The 20,217-nt window shown below is 47.0% G+C and overlaps 1 long non-coding RNA gene across 1 annotated transcript; it reads right to left on the reverse strand.

The window, feature by feature from the left end:
- Positions 1-16,565: 16,565 nt before the first annotated feature.
- Positions 16,566-20,137, reverse strand: LOC142853672 (uncharacterized). The gene is made up of 3 exons (XR_012911234.1): positions 19,935-20,137; positions 17,201-17,318; positions 16,566-17,069 (listed from the first exon to the last, which is right to left on the reverse strand). It is a non-coding gene; the product is annotated as an uncharacterized LOC142853672 (long non-coding RNA).
- Positions 20,138-20,217: the final 80 nt, after the last annotated feature.

The following is a 20,217-nucleotide window of genomic DNA, read 5'->3' on the forward strand; positions in this document are numbered from 1 at the left end:
GGATGGCACCTTTCTGATGACAACTGGGCAAGGCACCAATCTGATCCCAGGAGACCAGGCCAGTTTCCCTGGGCTCACAGGTTCACAGAGCCTGAACGGACAACCAGGGAGCCTGCATAGGCTATGACTGACATAGGCATTCTGCATATATGTGACAGTTGTATTGCTTGTGTCCTCTTTGTGGGACTCCTGACAGTGGGAACAGGGGCTGTCTCCGACTCTTTTACTGGCTTTTGGGACCCTACTCCTCATACTGGGTTGCCTTGCCGAGCCTTAATACATGAGGTGCTTAGTCTTACTGCAACTTGATATGCCATGTTTTATTGATACTCTTGGAAGACCTGCCCTTTCCTGGATGGAGACGGAAGAGGAGCGAATGGGGGAGGGGAGCATGGGATATGGGGGAGGGACATGAAGAAGTGGATGGGGGGAGGTTGCGGCCAGAATGTAAAATAAATAGATGAAGAAAAAATGTTTTTCATTATAAGAGTTGCCATAGTCATGGTCTCTCTCCACAGCAATAAAACCCTAAGACAGCTACCTAGTTGATTCAAACCAGCCTGGGCTACATAAGACCATTCTAAAAAGAAAAAGTTAAAAGTGAAACAAAAAGAAAAATCTAACCTGCAGTACCTCAGAACATGGGCGTACTGAAGATAGGGTCATTGTAGGTCTCATTAGTGAAGGTAAGGTCACACCGGAGTGTGACTGGTGGCCCACAAGGGGAGGAGGGGCACGTACCGCACACCATGATGTTGGAAATGAAGAGATGCTCCTGCAAGCCAAGGAATTCAGGGACAGTGGGTGGACCTGAGCTAACAACAGGCAGAACAGAGCTTCAGGCCTCAGATCCTCCTAGAAGGAACGAATCCTGTCAACCCGTCAAGCTCATCTCTGACCTCCAGATCCCAGAGCTGTGAGAGAATGGGTATCTGTTGTTCTGAAGCACCCACAGGGCACAGCGGTGCATGCCTGGGTATCTGTTGTTCTGAAGCACCCACAGGGCACAGTGGTGCATGCCTGTTATCCTAGCATTCAGGGCGTCTGATGTCTTTGAGCCTACGAGTTCAAGAACAGACTGGACAACATACCTAGATGTTGGGAGCAGAGCACCAAGGTCCGTGTGCCCACAGATCTCCAGAGAAACCAGGAAGGCTAAGCACTGGGATTGTCTTTTCAATAGGAAAGATGAAAAACCTGCTCTCCCATCCAGAAAGCTAGAATTGAAGATGATTGACAGCCTGGTGATGTGTATTATCTGCTGGGCCACGCCGTATCAACCTGCAGGTCCTACAACCAGGACCCAAGTGGCTAACGGTTCAAATGACCTCTACGCTTTCGATATGATTGAGACCGGGCCAGACCCTTCCTTAGGCCCTTAAGCTAGTATAAGTAGCCTAGCTCTAGAACCCGTCTTCTTGGAAGAAATGACACGTAGCCTGAGTGGGGCTTCCATGTAATTATACTTCCTTGTTCACCAGGGACTATATTACACCCAAAACTTTTTTTCCATATTATACTGTATTTAAGTTTGTTGGGAATGAATCGCCTGGGATCAGACCCCTGAAGTCTTGATCCGGGTTGACAGAGTCGATCTGAACTGAGTTTTCTCCATTCTTCAAGGTTCGTTCCCCTACCTAGCATGACCACCTGCAGAGTCCCCCTTACCTAGACCTCATCCCGAAGTGAAAAGTGACTAAGTGCCATTTTGTGTCCATTTGTTATAGGGGCTGTCAGAAAAGGCACATAAGTGGTGTGTCCCCAGCCGGAAAATTCAAAATCTGAAATGAGACAAATGCCAGAACTCTCTGAGCACCAACACGGCTCCACAAGCAGGGAATTCCTCACGTGAGCAGTTTGTCTCGCCGACACACAAAGGGCTTGCCCTTTTGGATAGAAATTAAGATTCAGCTGGGGGTGGTAGTGCATGAGCTACGTAGAAAGACCCTGTCTCAAACAAACAAACAAAAAAGTTAAGATTCACTCGATTTATTCTTACCAAAAAAAACAGACCATGAAAAAGCATTTGTTGCCCTCTCTCAGCCGGCTGCCTTCCTGATTTTTGCTATATTAGCGCCACCCAGCGGTGAGGCTGAGTTGCACATGCATGCTCAGAGAGCTCCTAAGACTCAAATCCTCATTGTGAGGTGGGATCATCAAATCACCCAGTGCTACTGTTGGCTGATAAAGGTCTGCACCTGAACCTCATTCTTCTTTTGAGGCAAGAAATCTACCAGGTGGGAGCTGGAGAGATGGCTCAGAGGTTAAGAGCCCTGGATGCAAGGCGTGGTGGTGCTGCTTTTAATCCCAGCACTAGGGAGACAGAGGCAGGAGGATCTCTCAGTTCAAGGCCAGCCTGGTCTACAGAGAGTGAGTTCCTGGACAACTAATGCTCCACAGAGAAACCCTGTGTTTTAAAACCAAAACCAAAACAAGCAAACAAAAAGAGCCTGGGTGCTCCTCCAAAGAACTAGGGTTCAATTCCCAGCATGCACATGGCGGCTCTCACCAATATTTCCAGCCCTCAGGAGTCTGAGGAACATTGGTTCTTAGAAGTTCAAGGCCAATCTGGGCTACATAGCAAGCTCCAGAACAGTCTGGACTATAGCATGAGTTTGTCTCAAGAAACAGACAAAAATGTTGGTAAAAATAGAGATTTTGTACCTTGCTGTCTTAGTCTACTTGGTTGTCATAACAAAAACCACAGGCTGTGAGTTAAAGAATGGAAATCATTTTCTCACAGTTCCAGGTCCTGGAAGGCCGTGGTCAGTTCGAGTTGATGGAGCCCCTGGTGGAAGGCCATCTTCCTGGCTGTAGCCAGCGGCCTTCTGGCTGTGTCCTCACCCGGAACAGAGAAGTCTGGCATCTTTCTGATCTCAGAGCAGCAGCCGCCAGCTAGAGTCTTTCCCTAGGAGTCCATTGGTCATAATCTATTTGGCCCTATAGATTTCTCCAAAGATACCAGGCTAGGCTTCAGCATACGAATCTCAAGGGGTAGTGTGTTTTAAAGCCTAGTGTGGTGGTGGTTTGAATGGGAATGGCCCCCAATGACTCATGTGTTTGAATGCTTGGCCCACAGGGAATGGCACTGTTAGGAGGTGTGGCCTTGTTGGAGGAAGTGTGTCACTGGGGTAAGGGGGCAGGCTTTGAGGTTTTATATGCTCAGATTATGCCCAGTGTGGACTCAGACTCCTTCTGCTGCCTGTGGATCAAGATGCAGAACTCTCAGCTCCTCCAGCACCATGTCTTCCTGCATACTGCCATGTTTCCTGCAATGATGGACTAAACCTCTGAAACTGTAAGCCAGCCTCAATTAAATGTTTTCTTTTATGGGGCTGGAGAGATGGCTCAGCAGTTGGGAGCACTGGCTACTCTCCAGAGGACCCTGGTTCAATTCCCAGCACCCATATGGCAGCACACAACTGTCTGTAATTCCAAGACCTGACACCTTCACACAGACATACATGCAGGCAAAAACCACTTGTACATAAAATAAAAACAAATTATCTAAAATAATGTTTTCCTTTATAAGAGTTGCTGTGGTCATGGTATCTCTTCAAAGAAATAAAATCCTAACTAAGATACCTAGAATTCATGGCTCATGCCTTGAATCCCAATACTGGGGAGGCAGAGGCAGAAAGATCACTGGGACTTGTTGGTTAGTCATCCTCACCAAATCAGTGTGCTCCAGGATGATGAAAAGACCTTAACTCTAGCCGGGTGGTGATGGCGCACACCTTTAATCCCAGCACTCGGGAGGCAGAGGCAGGAGGATCTCTGTGAATTCGAGGTCAGCCTGGTCTATAAAGTGAGTTCCAGGACAGGCTCCAAAGCTACAGAGAAACCCTGTCTCACAAAAAACAAACAAACAAAAAAGATCTTAACTCTAGAAGTGGAGGGCTGAGGAAAGCACCCAGGGTTGACCTGTGGCCACACATGTGTACACACAGGTACACCCACCTACCGCCAAGCACACACAAGCGATAGTTTTGAAGAGACACAGGCCGGTCCACACAACCCACACACTGAACTCTGACGTACTAGCATTTCCTGGATCTTTCTTTTTTTCTCTCCTTTTTTTTTTTTTTAGGTGTCTTCCTCTTGTCTAGGCTGGCTGGAACTTCTAGGCTTAAGTCTGTCTCTAACCTGGCATTTCCATTGGCTAGGACTGCAGGCATAGTCCCCCTAGCCTGACTCGTGGGCCTTCATTACGATGGCCACATCGGGACTATCTCCTCCTCCCTGCAGCCTGCCTTCTCCCTCCAAGTTTTCCAACCTCTGACCCTGAAAGTGCAATAATGAGAGATTGCCAAGTGTATTGCCTGCAGATCTGAATACAAGGTGTTCCTGTGCTAGAGGAAAGAGCCTGGAACTTTTGATGGAATCACACTCCTGCCAAGCCCGGGAGGTGGCTTAGGGCCATTGCTCTACCAAAAGTGAATTCTCACGATCGTGAGTGACCCTAAGCACACTTGACGTGTTCACCTGTGCCACACGCAGTAAAGGCAAATCTGAGGGTTCGTGGTCTAGCCTCTCCTTAGACCATTGTAGCCTCTAACCGCCCCTAGTCAATCTCCACCCCATCTCACCCAGAATGCCCTGCGCGATAAATACATATCTACTCAAAAGCAGCCATTTGGGGCAGGTATGGTGGCATGTGCCTTTAATCCCAGCACTCTGGAGCCAGGGGTGGGTGGATTTCTCTGAATTGAGGCTGGCCTGATCTATATGGAAAGTCCCTGTCTGGCCAGGTATGCACAGTGAGACCTGTCTCAAAGCAGAACAAAAGGAGGGAATTAGGGTAGACAAAATGGCTCAGTGAGTAAAGGTTCTTGCTGCCAAGACTAAATTTGATCCTTGAACCCACAAGATAGAAGGAAAGAATATATGTGTGTGTGTTACACACACACACACACACACACACACACACACACACACACACACACACATATATGCTGTCCTTTGAACTTCACCTTTGAAAATCATGTGAATTTACCATGGCATGTATATCTCCTTCCAGATAGACAGACAGACAGACGTAATTTTAAAAGAGAAAGAGAGAAGATGGGTAGCTGTACACGCCAGGCACTGTGCTGGGCCCCAGCAGTGCAGAGCAGAGACACAGCCTGCTCTCATAGGATCTGCTTTTGGTGACAAGTTAGATGGTGGATAAACAGTGACACAATTAGAACTGGTCGTGTTGGGGACAGGCTCCTGTGCCCTGAGAGCTGCCCAGGAAAGGACTCCAGATGGGGTAGAAACAAGGAAGGAAGGAAGAGGATCATGGGTGGTTCCTGAGCGGCCTCTAGGGCGAAGAGCCAAGTTCACAGGGCGTTTGGAAGATGAGAGGGCAATACACTTAACAAAAACAGTTTACACTCCAGCTGTCTCTGCACAGAGGGTCCTTTGCAAGGCGTCGGGGAAGGCGCCAGTCAGGAGGCTCAACGGGGGAGGGATGAGTTCCAGGTTCACTCTGGTTGTTGGCAGGATTAAATCTCCTGGCAGATGTAGGACTCACGGAGTCAAGAGCCTTGCTGCATGGTTTAGTTCGTGCCACACACACCTCCACCAAACTCCAGAGCCTATACTTGCTAGGTAAGTGTTCTACTGCTGAACTTGTTTCAGGATTTTTTTTTTTTGAGGAAACATTAAAAACAAAAACATTTGTTAGGCTGGGCTTGGTGGCTCACACCTAAAATTCCAGTGCTCAAAAAGCTGACCCGGGACTGTGAGTTTCCAGGACAACCTGTGCTCCAGTAAAATCCTGTCTCCAAAACAAAAACCAACGAACAAGAAAACGAGCTACAGCCATAGTGGTCACCCCTGCAAGCCTGGCACTGAGGACGTGGAGGCCGCAGGATCTGGAGTTACAGGCCAGCCTCAGCCACAGAGGGAGTTAGAAACTAGTGGGGGCTACATGAGATCTTGTCAGAGAGAGAGAGGAGAGGGAGACAGAGAGACAGAAAAAAGCATCTATTTACCCCTAAATGAGGAAGGTAGAGACCAAAGAAATAGTCTGATGGCTCAAATTTGGTGATCGAATGAGTTTATTCCAGTGACCTGGAGGATCGTAGGCGATTCAGAGCAGTCGTTTTTTTTTTTTTTTTGAAAACTCCCATCCCTGACTGTCAAGCTCCCTAATTTATGTGCTCAAGGTCTACAGCAGAATTCATGCAAACCTGGCTCAGAGCGCCCCCTAGTGTTGAAGCAAGGTGTAAGGCCAGCGCTACTACAATGCTGGTACTCCATTCACCTGGCAGCTAGCTTCCTTCTTCCAAGTCAGTGACCGGGAGGCAGGGACTGGACACAGACACGGGACTACAACATTTTCTAGGTGAACACTCTGCTCCTGAGCTTGTTGTGCGACTTTTTTAGGGAAGATATAAAGGAAACATCTATCCCTCCCCCCCCAAAGAGCAGAGTATGAACTGACCGTAAAAAGTCTAATGTAACTTAAGGACAGGAATGGCCTCCTGCACCTTTGCTGCATGCTATTGGTTAGGAAGAAGCCTGAGAGTGTGACATCAGATCACCCACACTAAGGGTGTGACAACAGGAGGAGGGATCTTGAGCTTCACCTGGATATCTGTTTGCCAGAAAGGAACAACCAGGAAAAAAAGAAGAGGCCTGTGTAATGGCCCTGTGACAGGAAGAAGCATGGCCATCAGACAGCAAGGAGAAAGTGAGAGGGAGCAGGTGGATGAGAAGAACGCTCTACCGGACTTTTTGTTTTTTATTCTCAAGGTTTATTTATGTGTTCTGGTGTTTTACCTGCATGTCTGTCTACGCATCATGTGTCTGCAGTACCCATAGAGGCCAGAAGAGGGCATCCATCCTTTGAAACTGGAGTTAGAGGCAGCCGTGAACTGTCCCGTAGGTGTTGAGAATCAAACCTGGATCCTTGGTGTGAATGACAAGTACTCTTAACTGCTGAACCATTTCTCCAGGACCTTCACAGGGCTTCTCAAAGCTTCCAAGAGAAATGGAGAGCTATGGAAGAGAGGGTGGTGACGGAACCCAACATACACTGCCACTCACTGACACTGTAGATGAATGGCCCCATCCAGAACCATCCAGTAGGCAAGGAGTTGATGCTAAGGCAGATGGGCCCCACAGCCAGCTGGGCGCTCCATGAGTCCTGATTCAGCACTGAGCCTGGAGTCAGGACTGCCGTCGAGTGGATATGTGAGAATAAATTACTCGATGGATCGATAAAAAGCCAAGTGGCTTGTCCACACCTTGCTCAGGGAATTAGATTCCTGGTAGTCTGGCCTGTCTTCTACTCTGAGCCCCACTATGCCCACCCATACATTATTCCCCTTGACAACCTTGGGATCCACCCGAGAGATGGCGTAAGTTCCTGGGACAGCAACCCTTGCCTCAACTTGGCAAGCACTGCCCTTGGCTAGAAGACTCAGTACACAGTGTGCCCTGCCTGTGGGCTCAGGCGGGAGCAGGGTGTGGCCCAATACTCGTTGTTTGGATGACTGTGCATTTCCATTCCAACCGTGCTATGCTTTCCCCTGTTGGAGCGGAATCTCTCATATCTAGCACATTCCAGCAGATGCAACGTGGCTGCTCTGGGCTCTAACCTTGTTTTCATCCTGCAGGCCTGGGGCTTTTATTGATCTGGAGAATCTGAGTTGGGTCTGTAGAATCCTCTAGTAAATGCCAGGATGGTGAAAAAGAAAGAGAGGAGAGACAGGTTGCCTGGTAGCCAGGAGATACAAAACTGGCTTCAAGAACCCCCATTACCAGGAATATGTAACCTTAAGCAAGCTATACCTCGTTTCTCCTTCCTTCCATCCTTCCTTCTTTCCGTGTGTGTACAATGTATATGTTCATGTGGGTGTGTGCATATGTGTATGGAGTGAGGCCAAAGATGCTTCCATTTTTAAATTTTTATTTATGTGTATGTGTGATTACCAGAAGAGTCTAGAAGAGGGTTAATCCCCTAAAACAGAGTTATATGCTGTTGTGAACTGCCTGACATGGGTGCTGGAAACTGAACTCAGATCCTCTGGAAAAGCAGCAAGTGCTCTTCACTGCCGAGCCATCTCTCCAGCCCCTCCATCTCCCCAGCCCCTCCTCCATCTCCCCAGTCCCTCCTCCATCTCCCCAGCCCCTCCTCCATCTCTCCAGCCCCTCTATCTCCCCAGACCCTCCACCTAGTTTTTGAGACTGAGTCTCCCCTGAATCTAGTTCGACTAGTGGGTCAGCTAGCTCCAGAGATCCTCCTGCCTCAGTTCTCCCACCAGTGCAGGGATTAGAGTCAACTTTCCTCTTAATAGGTGTGCAGAATCTGAACTCAGGCCCTCATGGTCGCACAGCAGGCATTTTACCAAATGAGCCACCCCCCAGTCCCTTACCCTATTTTCTGAAGTCCGTCATGAGAGATGGTGAGCCTCACCTGCCAAGACCTCCAAAGGGAGGAATACTGGGAGGAGAGCACGGTTCCCTCGGGCATCATGGGACATACAGACATAGTGCAGTTTCTGCCTACTTCACTACAGCTTTGGTACCTTCTAGGAACTTCCTGGATCTGTTTGATGTCAGTCAAACCTTTGCTGACCCTGACATGAATCCTCAGAATTTTCAGACTCCAGGCTTGCAGGTCATAGTCAACCAGCTGGTGGAGGAGCCAGCACCCAGGCACTATGAACCATCCCCAACAACGCTGGGGAATTTTTAGGGCTGGGAGATGATGGAGTCAATAAAGTATTTAACAGGTTGGAGGGATGGTTCAGCAGTTAAGAGCACTGGGCTGCTCTTCCACAGGACCCGGGTTCAATTCCCAGTATCCACACGGGAGCTCACAACTGTTTGTAACTCCAGTTCTGAGGGATCCGACGCCCTCTCACAGACATACATGCAGGCAAAACACCTGTGGTGGTTTGGGAAAAAAAATGCCCTAAAGGGAGAGCCACTAATAGGAAGTTTGACACTGTGGGGGTGGGCTCTGAGGTCTCTTTTCTCAGGTTTCACTAGTGTGACCTCCAATTGACTTCCTGTCACCAGGAAGATGTAGCACTCTCAGCTCCAGCACCACATCTGCCTGCACACCGCCATGCTTCCTGCCATGCTGATGATGGGCTGAACCTCTTAAAACTATAAGTGAGCCACCCCAAATAAATGTTTTCTTTATAAGAGTTGTCATGGTCATGGTGTCTCTTCAGAGCAATAAAAACCCTAAGACAACACCAATGTACATTTAATAAATAAGTAAATAAAAAATAAATAAAGAGTGAAGCATGTGCTGTGCAAGCATGAAGACCTGAGGGGAACCTCCCAGAACCCACACAAAAAGCCGGGTGTCACGGTGCAGCCTTGGAATCCCAGCACTGGAGAGCCCTGGGTCTCCTTGGCCAGCTAGCCTTGCTGAATCAGGAAGCTCCAAGCTCAGCTGCTAAAGGCACTTGCCAGCAGGATCGGTGACCTGAGTTCAACCCCCAGAGCTCACGTGAAGATAGAAGGGGAGAAAATAACTCCACCACGTTATCTTCCGACTTCTCCAAGCATACTGTGGAATTCAAATGTGCACACACATGCATGCATTGATAGTAACAATTTTTTTAAAAAAAGAAAATTTACAATGGAAACATCAACAACAACAAAAAAAGAAAGAAAAGAAAAAAGAAAGGTAGAGATCAATTTTGAGGAAGAGGCCCCAGTATTTATCTCTAGTCTACACACACAGACACACACACACACACACACACACGCACGCATGCATGCATGCGTACACACACACACACAGAGCACAAGTAATTTTTCCAAGTACCCAGGTCACTTTGGCAAGCTAGTTATCTGTAACTGCTTTCTCCTTGGTAAAATAGAAGTGATAATTCCTACTCTGGAGGGCAGGTGGGGAGTCTTAATTGGGATGTCTATTAAAACACCATGATCAAATGTAACTTGTGGAGGAAAGGGTTTATCTCATCTTACAGCTTGTGGTCCAGCATGTGGGAAGTCAGGGCAGGAACCAAAGGACCTGGAGGCAGAAGCTGGCAGAGGCTATGGAGGAGTGCTGCTTACTGGCTAACTTCTCAGGGTTTGCTCAGCTTCTTCCCTCCAAACAGGCTTTCTCTGTGCAGTGCTGGCTGTCCTGGAACTAGCTCTGTAGACCAGGCTATCCTTGAACCCACAGAGATCAGCCTGCCTCTGCCTCCCAAGTGCTAGGATTAAAGGCATGCACACCACTATCTAGCTACAGCTTGTGTTCTCTCTCTCTCTCTCTCTCTCTCTCTCTCTCTCTCTCTCTCTCTCTCTCTCGTTTTTTGAGACAGGGTTTCTCTGTAGTTTTGGAGTCTTGTAGCTAGCTCTTGTAGACCAGGCTGACCTCAAACTCACACAGATCTGCCTGCCTCTGCCTCCCGAGTGCTAGGATTAAAGGTATGTGCCACCACTGCCCAGCCAGCTTGCCTTCTTGCCTAGGGCCTCCTGTTCAGGGGTGGCACTGAGCCCTCCCATATCAATCACTACTTAATAAAAATATACTACAGACTTGCCCATAGGCCAAGCTGGTGAACACTTTTTTTCAATTGAGGAGTCCTCTTCCAAAATGAGTCTAGGCTGCCTCAAGTTGACATAAAAACTAGCACCCTCCAGCTCCTAGGATGCCAGACAGGATCTCTGAAAGCCATGCAGTGCCTCAGTGCCAGGACACAGTGACATCATGATTGGCTTCTCAGCAGTCCTTGACTTCTGCTCAAGGTGCAGTGATTTCTGCAGCGGTGCTGGTGAGGGATAGATGCTCAGGGGCACCATGATCTCTTTAAGAATTCGGGCCAGCAGCAGGCAGGGCAGAGTGCAGAGGGAGTGCAGAGGGAGGGAGTGCAGAGTGGGGGAGCTGCAGAGGGAGGGTGCAGAGGGAGGGAGTGCAGAGAGAGGGAGTGCAGAGAGAGGGAGGGAGTGCAGAGGGAGGGAGTGCAGAGAGAGGGAGGGAGTGCAGAGAGAGGGAAGGAGTGCAGAAGGAGGGAGTGCAGAGGGAGGGAGTGCAGAGGGAGGGAGTGCAGAGGGAGAGAGTGCAGAGGGAGGGAGTGCAGAGGGAGGGAGTGCAGAGGGAGGGAGTGCAGAGGGAGGGGGTGCAGAGGGAGGGGGTGCAGAGGGAGGGAGTGCAGAGGGAGGGAGTGCAGAGGGAGGGAGTGCAGAGGGAGGGAGTGCAGAGGGAGGGAGTGCAGAGGGAGGGAGCGCAGAGGGAGGGAGTGCAGAGAGAGGGAAGGAGCGCAGAGGGAGGGAGCGCAGAGGGAGGGAGCGCAGAGGGAGGGAGCGCAGAGGGAGGAAGTGCAGAGGGAGGGAGTGCAGAGTGGGGGAGCTGCAGAGGGAGGGAGTGCAGAGGGAGGGAGTGCAGAGGGAGGGAGTGCAGAGTGGGGGAGCTGCAGAGGGAGGGAGTGCAGAGAGAGGGAAGGAGTGCAGAGGGAGGGAGTGCAGAGGGAGGGAGTGCAGAGGGAGGAAGGATGCAGAGGGAGGAAGGATCAGAGGAAGGGAGTGCAGAGGGAGGGAGTGCAGAGGGAGGGAGTGCAGAGGGAGGAAGGATGCAGAGGGAGGAAGGATGCAGAGGGAGGAAGGATCAGAGGGAGGGAGTGCAGAGGGAGGAAGGATCAGAGGGAGGGAGTGCAGAGGGAGGAAGGATCAGAGGGAGGGAGTGCAGAGGGAGGAAGGATCAGAGGGAGGGAGTGCAGAGGGAGGAAGGATCAGAGGGAGGGAGTGCAGAGGGAGGAAGGATCAGAGGGAGGAAGGATGCAGAGGGAGGGTGCAGACAGAGGGAGTGCAGAGGGAGGAAGGATCAGAGGGAGGGAGTGCAGAGGGAGGAAGGATCAGAGGGAGGGAGTGCAGAGGGAGGAAGGATGCAGAGGGAGGGTGCAGACAGAGGGAGGACGGATGCAGAGGGAGGGTGCAGACAGAGGGAGTGCATCTTCTTCCTGATAGAAGCCAAAGCTCCTAGCCCAGCTCATCAGGCCATGCCTGCTCCTCCTCTAACAAGTCAGGTAACCTCTTTGAGCCTGGGTTTCTTCATCTGTAAAGGATAGATAAGAACAGTAAACAGTCTGCCTCCATCACAGGGCTGTGGCTCCGGAGATAAACGTTTGCAAAAGTGCTTTGTAAAGTGGAAAATTGTTTTCCAGGATGAGGGACCATCAGCCTTAGTGATACAGATCTGGTGTGGGTGGCTGAATCGCCTCTGCCCTGGGGAAGTCAGACACAGAGTGAAGGGTGAGTTTGGGGAGACCAAACTGTCAAACCACTGCCTTGGGGACACCTCAGCCACTTTTGGTCAACAAAACTTCAGTTATATGAATGAAATGTAAAACTTCCATGGTTCGGGTGCCTGTAGGGTTTCCATGCTGCATTTTGACAAAACACCAGATGCACATCTAGAGAGTTCTGTGGGGTCCCTGACCTCAAGCTGTCAGGGTAACATCATTTAGACATGTTATTCATCCTGCACACTTAAACCAAGAGGGTCCTGCCTATGTGTCTATGACTGACTCCAGGAAAGGACAGAAATATGTTTTCCTTCTAATTTCTTGTTTTGAGAGTTGGGCGGTATTTTTGCTCAGACATGGTCGAGCATGTCTGTGATTTCAGTGCTTTAGAGTCAGAGGTGGGAGAATTACAAATTCAAAGCCAGCCCAGAGTACATAGGAAGATCCATCTTTTTTGTTTTGTTTTGATTTTCAAGGCAGGGTCTTATTATGTAGCTCTGAAACACACTATGTAGACCAGGCTGGCGTCGAAGTCACAGAGATCTGCCTGCCTCTGCCACTACCACCAGGCAATAAGGCTCATCTTAAATCTACAGTCGAACAAGCAAAAAAAAAAAAAAAATGAGGAAGAGAGAAGACGTACCATTTCAAGGACTAAGTATCAGGACTGGATGCAGTAGGTGGGAGAGCCCGTCAAATATTGTGTGAATATGGGCGAAGCCTCAGAGGGGTGTCTCAGGCAGCCTAGTTCACTGAGCCACACTCTGCCCTTCAGGTGTGTCTGTAGTTTTCCTCAGTGATGAGCAGCAATGTTGAAATGTAAACCTAATAAGCTCTTTCCTCCCCAACTTGCTTTTTGGTCATGGCGTTTCATCGAAGCAATAGAAACCCTAATTAAGACAAGTGTTATATCTATCTGGTGAAGCTTTAAGGCTCTGAATATATAAAGAGCTTTCAAGATCCATTAAGTCCAATAACTCAAACGAAAAATGGACAAGTGACTTGTACAGACATTTCCCCAAAGAGAATAGCTAATAGGAATATAGAGGTGCTCAACATTCATAATGAACCGTTAAGGCAACACAAATCAAACGTTCAATGAATTATCACTTTGCTGTCTAGGGTGGCTAAAATAAAAAGAAAGGCACAATAAGTGTTAGCAAAGAACTAAATAAAGTGTTTTGTTTAGTTAGAAACAAAAGCGTTATACTCTGCTTGAGGGAACATAAAATGGCTCAGCCACTGACAGCGTAAACAAAAGGCAGAGATCTGCAATTTGGGCTTCGTTCATCTCATTTGATCCCGCCCCTACTTCCTGTGTCTACCTTTCGCTGCTATTTTCTTCCTTTGGTCTCCAGAATACTGGGAATCTATAATTAAAGATGGATCAAAGAGGGCTAGGTTTTCTTTCTGTAAACCAAATGTTTGGTTAGCCCTCCAGAAATTCAAAACTAGCATCTAACTTTTCCTCCTCCCTTCAGCTGAAAATTCCCCTTCTTTGGGACCCAACCAGTAGTCATAATGGTTTTTCAAAGGTTAAATTCAGCCTTTTCATTCCCCACTTCTGGGCCTTTCTAGACTTCAGGGCTGGCAGAGAACTCTTCTTCCTGCATTGAATTTCTAACGTCATGAAATCAGCCCCACGCCATGCCTTAGCGAAACCCCAAAGTCCTTCTGTTCATCTTAAGCATCTGCCTGCCTTTTGGAAAGGGGTTAGAGATTCATTCTTTCGGCTAACCCCTCTCACTCCTTAGGCTAACCCCTCTCATTCCTCAGGCTAGCCCCTCTCACTCCTTAGGCGCTTAGCCCCTCTCACTCCTTAGGCTAACCCCTCTCATTCCTCAGGCTAGCCCCTCTCACTCCTTAGGCTAACCCCTCTCATTCCTCAGGCTAGCCCCTCTCACTCCTTAGGCTAGCCCCTCTCATTCCTCAGGCTAGCCCCTCTCATTCCTCAGGCTAGCCCCTCTCACTCCTCAGGCTAGCCCCTCTCACTCCTTAGGCTAGCCCCTCTCATTCCTCAGGCTAGCCCCTCTCATTCCTTAGGCTAGCCCCTCTCACTCCTTAGGGTTAAGGCTAACCCCTCTTCTTTCTTAGCCATAGTTTCCTCATTTGCAGAACAGAAATGAAGCAGCAGTGCTGGGGCTTGCCATCACTCTCTCACTGTGCACTCAAAGTGTGGTCTAGAGGGTCAGACACCTTCAATTGCAGTGCTTGCCTGTGGGAAGTTGAGTTGTGTCATACACTTAATGAAAGGACATCGCCCCGGTGAGCACACAAACAGCCATGCTAATCCAGCTGCGTCTGTTTGGTCGGGCGCTAATGTTTTTGCCAAAATAAAACAACATCAATGGTCTATGTTTATTTAGCTTTGGAAAATTGTTTTTTTTTTACAATGAAAATTTAAATTATGAAGCCGAGCATGGTGGCACATGCTTTTAGTCCCAGCACTTGGGGGACAGAGGCAAAAGGAGGCTAGCCTGGTCTACAGAATGAGTTCCAAGAGAGCCAGGGCTACATAGAAAAACTCCGTCTTGAAAAAAGCAAAACAAAACAAAAAAATTAAAATTACAGCTTCAATGACTCTAATTGCTATGAAGCAGCATATAATGGGTTATTGCTTAATGAAGTAACAGAAATGTTAAAGCCACTGTGGTTTTAATTTGCAATGCGGTAATTAGCAGTACTGGTAATCCACACTAACAAGAGCTTCTGGGGGTTCTCTATAATTTACTAGGTTTGAGATAAGGTTTCCTGTGTCTCAGGCTAGCCTCAAACTCATTATGAAGCTAAGGATGACCTTGAACTTCGAATCCTCCTTCCTCTACCTCCCCAGTGCTAAGATTACAGTTGTATGCCACCAAACCCAATTTTACATGGTACTGGAGACTGAACCCATCTCTTCACACCTGATAGGCAAACACCCATCTACTGAGTTACATTCCTACCAGCCTCCTTCCCCTTTTTGTCTTTACTTTGGTTTTGAGGTGTGGGGTAGTTTGAATGTCATTAGCACCCATAAACTCATAGAGTGTGGCATTATTAGGTATGGCTTTGTTGGAGGAAGTGTATTGTTATGGGGGTGGGCTTTAAGGTCTCCTTTGCTCAAGCTTCACTCAGTGTGACACCCAGACCACTTCCTGTTGCCTTTGGGATCAAGATGTAGCTCCTTCTCCACTCAGCTCCTTCTCCAGCCACCATGTCCCACTGTGATGATAATGGACTAAACCTCTGAAACTATAAGCTACTCAAACGTTTTCCTTTATAAGAGTTGTCATGGATCAAGTAAGGATTACAGTTACATATCCAGTCAATTTGCATTTGGCAAATTCAGAGAATTCTCTTTATTATCTATTCTATCTTGATGAGTCTATAGCTCAGTATCTAATTTACTTTCTACTATAACTAAGGAAAACAGAAACTGTATCTATCTAGTCTTCAACTCCATCAAAGATCCCAGAAGGATGTATTACCTGAGTGAACCAGAAGTACAGTGCAAGCCACTTCCAAAACTAAAGAACTGACAGGCATCTGACTGCCTGGCCAGTCATCCAAGGTTCCTCTGCAATGTTGAGGCAACTAATCTTTGGCCTACAGGCCTAGAATATCTGGCAGACTTGTCTACAAAGCAGGAATTCTAAAGGACTGTCTGCCTTGTTTCGGCAAAGTTCGGGTTTTTTTTCCCTTTGTGTCCTGCTTGTCCACTTTGTACAGCATACTGTCAGCCGTCAAGGCAAGAGTAGTTTCTTTACCCTGTGACTAACTTTGCCATAATAAAGGCAAACTCCATATTGAGGTTTTTCAATGCCCATCATCTTCTCTGAAGTAAATCAGTGCTACCAGGAGCAGACCTGCCTCACTGTCATGAAAAGCCCTGGGTTATTAAACATCTTAAATGTCATATTCTGTAGGTCTGTGAAGTATCTGAAAACCATCTATCTAAAATATATCTGTTTAACCTTGAAAACATAACTAACACACTGTAAGTTTGATTATTATAGATGACTAACTGCTAATCTGCATTCTTAAATGAGTTACATAAGTACAATATCCCAAAAGAGTAGAAAGATATACTGTATATACCTATAACAAAAATAACTTCAAATTTATATAACAAGTATATATGACTTCATACCAGAAGAGGGCATCAGATCCCATTATAGATGGTTGTGAGACAACATATGATTGCTCAGAATTGAATTCAGGACCTCTGGATGAACAACTGGTGCTCTTAACCTCTGAGCCATCTCTCCAGCCCTTAATTTTTTTTTTTTGTTTTGTTTTTCAATACAGGGTTTCCCTGTGTAGTTTGGAGCCTGTCCTGGAACTTGCTCTATAGACCAGACTGGCTTTGAACTCACTAATGTCCGCTTTCCTCTGCCTCCCAAGTGTTGGGATTAAAGGTGTATGCCACCACCACCTGGCTACTAAAATCTATAACAATGCAAAATATTTGAAGTTAATAGTTGTCTTTTATCCTATATCCCCACTAAATAATGACAAATATCCATAACCCACCAAATGACCAAAACCACCCACTCTACCTCTTGGGAATGTGACCATTGTATTCTCTAAACTGCTTCTGTTGTCTGTGGACAAAGGAATCTTTAGTGAACCTGAGAAAATTGAGATAATAGTCAAGTCCTAAGGAAATTAGTTATAACATTTGTTGTTCAGTCTCTGTGCAATGGGAAATGACAAGGCTTACCTGCAGTCCTGGCTAGAATAGCCTGTGAGGCTGGACCATCTCAGCCAGCAGCCTTGAAGCTGTTCTAGATGCAGAACTCTTAGGAAACTGCAACAGAGGCATTCTGAGATGCTGATTAATTGGACCACTCATTTTTATTGGTGTCTCGTTCCCTTGCTCTGAAAACACACAGACTGTCAAAGGTAATATACATACCTGCATTAACACAAGTATGACTATGCATTGCACACAAGCCAGCCAAAGATGATTTTTTTTTGTTTTATGTTTGAGCATGTAAAATAAACATTACCTGCCTTGTAGTTTTTCTAGGTTTAGTTCATTATATCTGTAGCCAGGATTTTCAGGGGGTCTTCCCCAATCAAACCTGATCTCTGTCAAACTTGAATGAATCCACAGTCTTTCATTTGCTGTGGAAACAAAACCATAACCTTTTTCACAAAGCAATACATTTTTTGATTTCCACTTTAAAGTTAAGGCACTCCTAAAGTATATAGGCTGGTTTAATTCAGCAATCCCCTTCACAATCCCATGTCTCCCAGCAGCTGTTGCTTGCTTATCAGCAATCAAAAAATTCGAAGACAACACAATACTACACAAGAGCCAAACTCCCTGTGGATTTCCCAACTCTACATGGCTTATTTTTATTATTATTATTATTTATAAACTATTTAATTTTTCTATGACCGAACATTCATTTTCTTTTCTTTCTTAAACCTATGCGCATTTTAAACATACTGTAACCTGTTTAGAGGCCTTTTCCATCTGGATCTGTCTCTACTGCGCATCTCTATCCTTTTCTGTCTACATGAGCAAAACCTTAAACTGCTAAGCTACTGTTGGGTTCTCTGCTGCAGCCTCGGCAGCTGGTTCCACCCTGCCTGGATTTTTAAGGTCACAGCCTTAAGGTTGCCGGCCCAGTCTGGAGGTTTGTGACCAGGAACTCCATTCAAGCCCCTCAGCTCTAAGAAGTGGGTGTCCTGCACTGTGGCAGGCATTTTTATTTAGCTTTTTGTTTCTACTTAATGTACTAGCTGTTTAAGTGCTCTGCTATATGGCAGAGCTTCTTAAAGGAACTGTATCCCTTTTTCCTCTCTCTCTTCTTTAACCTTCTCAGGCCCTATGTGAAAATTCAGGCCTCATGTTAGAACGACAAAATGTACCATGCTTTTTCTTTTAGGCCACCTACCAGTTCCCAAATCATGACATGGAGACTTCTTATTAGTTATGAATGCTCAACTTAGCCTAGGCTCATTTCTGGCAAACTCCTTTTAACTTAACCCATTTCTCTTTAGCTACCTTTTGTGTCAGGGCTTTTTACTTTTCTTTCCTTCTGTATATCTTACTTTTATTGTTCCTTATGTCTGCTGGCTGTTGGCTGCCTGGCTTCTTGCCCCGGCATCTCCCTAATTCTCTATTCTTTCTTCTTCTCTCATTTTCTAGACTTTTCTTCCTATTTATTCTCTCTGCTAGCCAGCCTTGCCTCTCCCTCTTATGCCTAGCTATTGGCTGTTCAGCTTTTTATTAGACCAATCAAGTGCCTTAGGCAGGCAAGGTGAAACAAATGCAACACATCTTTACAAAATTAAACAAATACAGCATATACAAAAGCAACACATCTTTGCCCCTGGTTGCCTTGTATATTACTTTGCTTTTTATAGTTTAATAAAGGTCATGACCAATGGCAACTTGAAGAGGAAATGGCTTATTTCCCCTTAAAGTTTATAGTCCAGGGCTGGAGAGATAGCTCAGCAGTTAAGAGCACTGCCTGCTCTTCCAAAGGTCCTGAGTTCAATTCCCAGCAACCACATGGTGGCTCACAACCACCTGTAATGAGATCTGGTGCCCTCTTCTGGCCTGCAGGCATACATGCAGACAGAATACTGAGAATACTGTACACATAATAAATAAATAAATCTTAAATAAATAAAATTAAAAACAACAACAATAATAATAAAAGTTTATAGTCCATCATAAATGAAAGTCGGGGGAGGAATCCAAGGCAGGAACTGGAGGCAGGAAGTGAAGCAGAGGCCATGGAGTAGTGCTGCCTACTGGCTTGCTCTCCCAGGCTCTCTTAGCCTGCTTCCTTGTACCATCTCACACAACATGAACAGAGGTGGCACTGGCCATAGTGGTCTGAACCCTCCCTTAGAAATCATTAATCAAGAAATGATCCACGGGATTGTCAGCAGGCCCCAATTTGATGAAGACACCTTCTCAGTTGAAGTTCCCTTTCCCAGATGACTCTCAATGAGCTTTGAGTAGGGATGGAAGTCAGCAAGTTCCAGCTGTAACTCCTAACCTCTTCTCTCCACAGCATGGGGGTCACTTCATGTCTGGCTTTTTTTTTTTTTAAAGATAGGGTTTCCCTGGACCTCACTCGGTACACCAGGCTGGCCTCAAACTTACAGATTTGCCTGCCTCTGCCTCCTGAGTACTGGGATTAAAGGCATGTACCACCACTGTCAGCCTCATGTCTGGCCTTTAAAAAAAAATCTCTTATTGGAAGAGATGGCTCAGAGGTTAAGAGAATTGCCTGCTCTTCCAAAGGTACTGAGATCAATTCCCAGAAATCACATGGAGGCTCACAACCATCTGTAATGAGGTCTGGTACAGGCATACACGCAGACAGAATATTGTATATTTAATAAATTTTTTAATGTGGATGATAGGGTTTGAACTCGAGTCCTGACAATTGCACGGCAAGCAATCTTACAAGTGGACCTATCTCCTCACCTCCCACTTTTCATTACTTTTTCAGACAGTCTCGTATTCGTGACTGGCCTCAAACTAGCTATGTAGCTATGTAGCATAGATGCTCGTAACCATCCTGCTTCTATTTTATCGTATGAGTGCTTTATCTGCATGTATGTATGTGCATTAAGAGTGTGTTGCAGAGGTCAGAAGATGAGGTCGGATACCCAGTGCTCTAAACCGCTGAGCCATGCGTCCTGCGTCTAGAAGTCTAGAGAACAACTTGGGGAAGTCGGGGGGGGGGGGGGGGGGGGGGGGGCATTCCAAACCTTGTGGCTTCTGAAGATGGGGCTCAGGTCGGCGGCTTGGTGGCATACCATTCTTTATCCGCTGAACCATCCACGGGACCCTCCAAAATTATACTTTTAATTATTAGATATAGCTGGGAACCCGGAGTAGGCACCAGGAAAGTACTGTTGACACCTACACACCACACTACAAATAAAAGCGAACGTCACCCACATCTAGCTTAATTTCCATTCGGTCCTTTTGAGCTAAGTCCCGCCCCTCCAAGTCCCGCCCAGCGCACCCTGAAGGCCCCACCCTTCATGC

This window comes from Microtus pennsylvanicus, chromosome 7 (assembly GCF_037038515.1).
Source record: "Microtus pennsylvanicus isolate mMicPen1 chromosome 7, mMicPen1.hap1, whole genome shotgun sequence".
In the NCBI taxonomy this organism is placed as follows: domain Eukaryota; kingdom Metazoa; phylum Chordata; class Mammalia; order Rodentia; family Cricetidae; genus Microtus; species Microtus pennsylvanicus.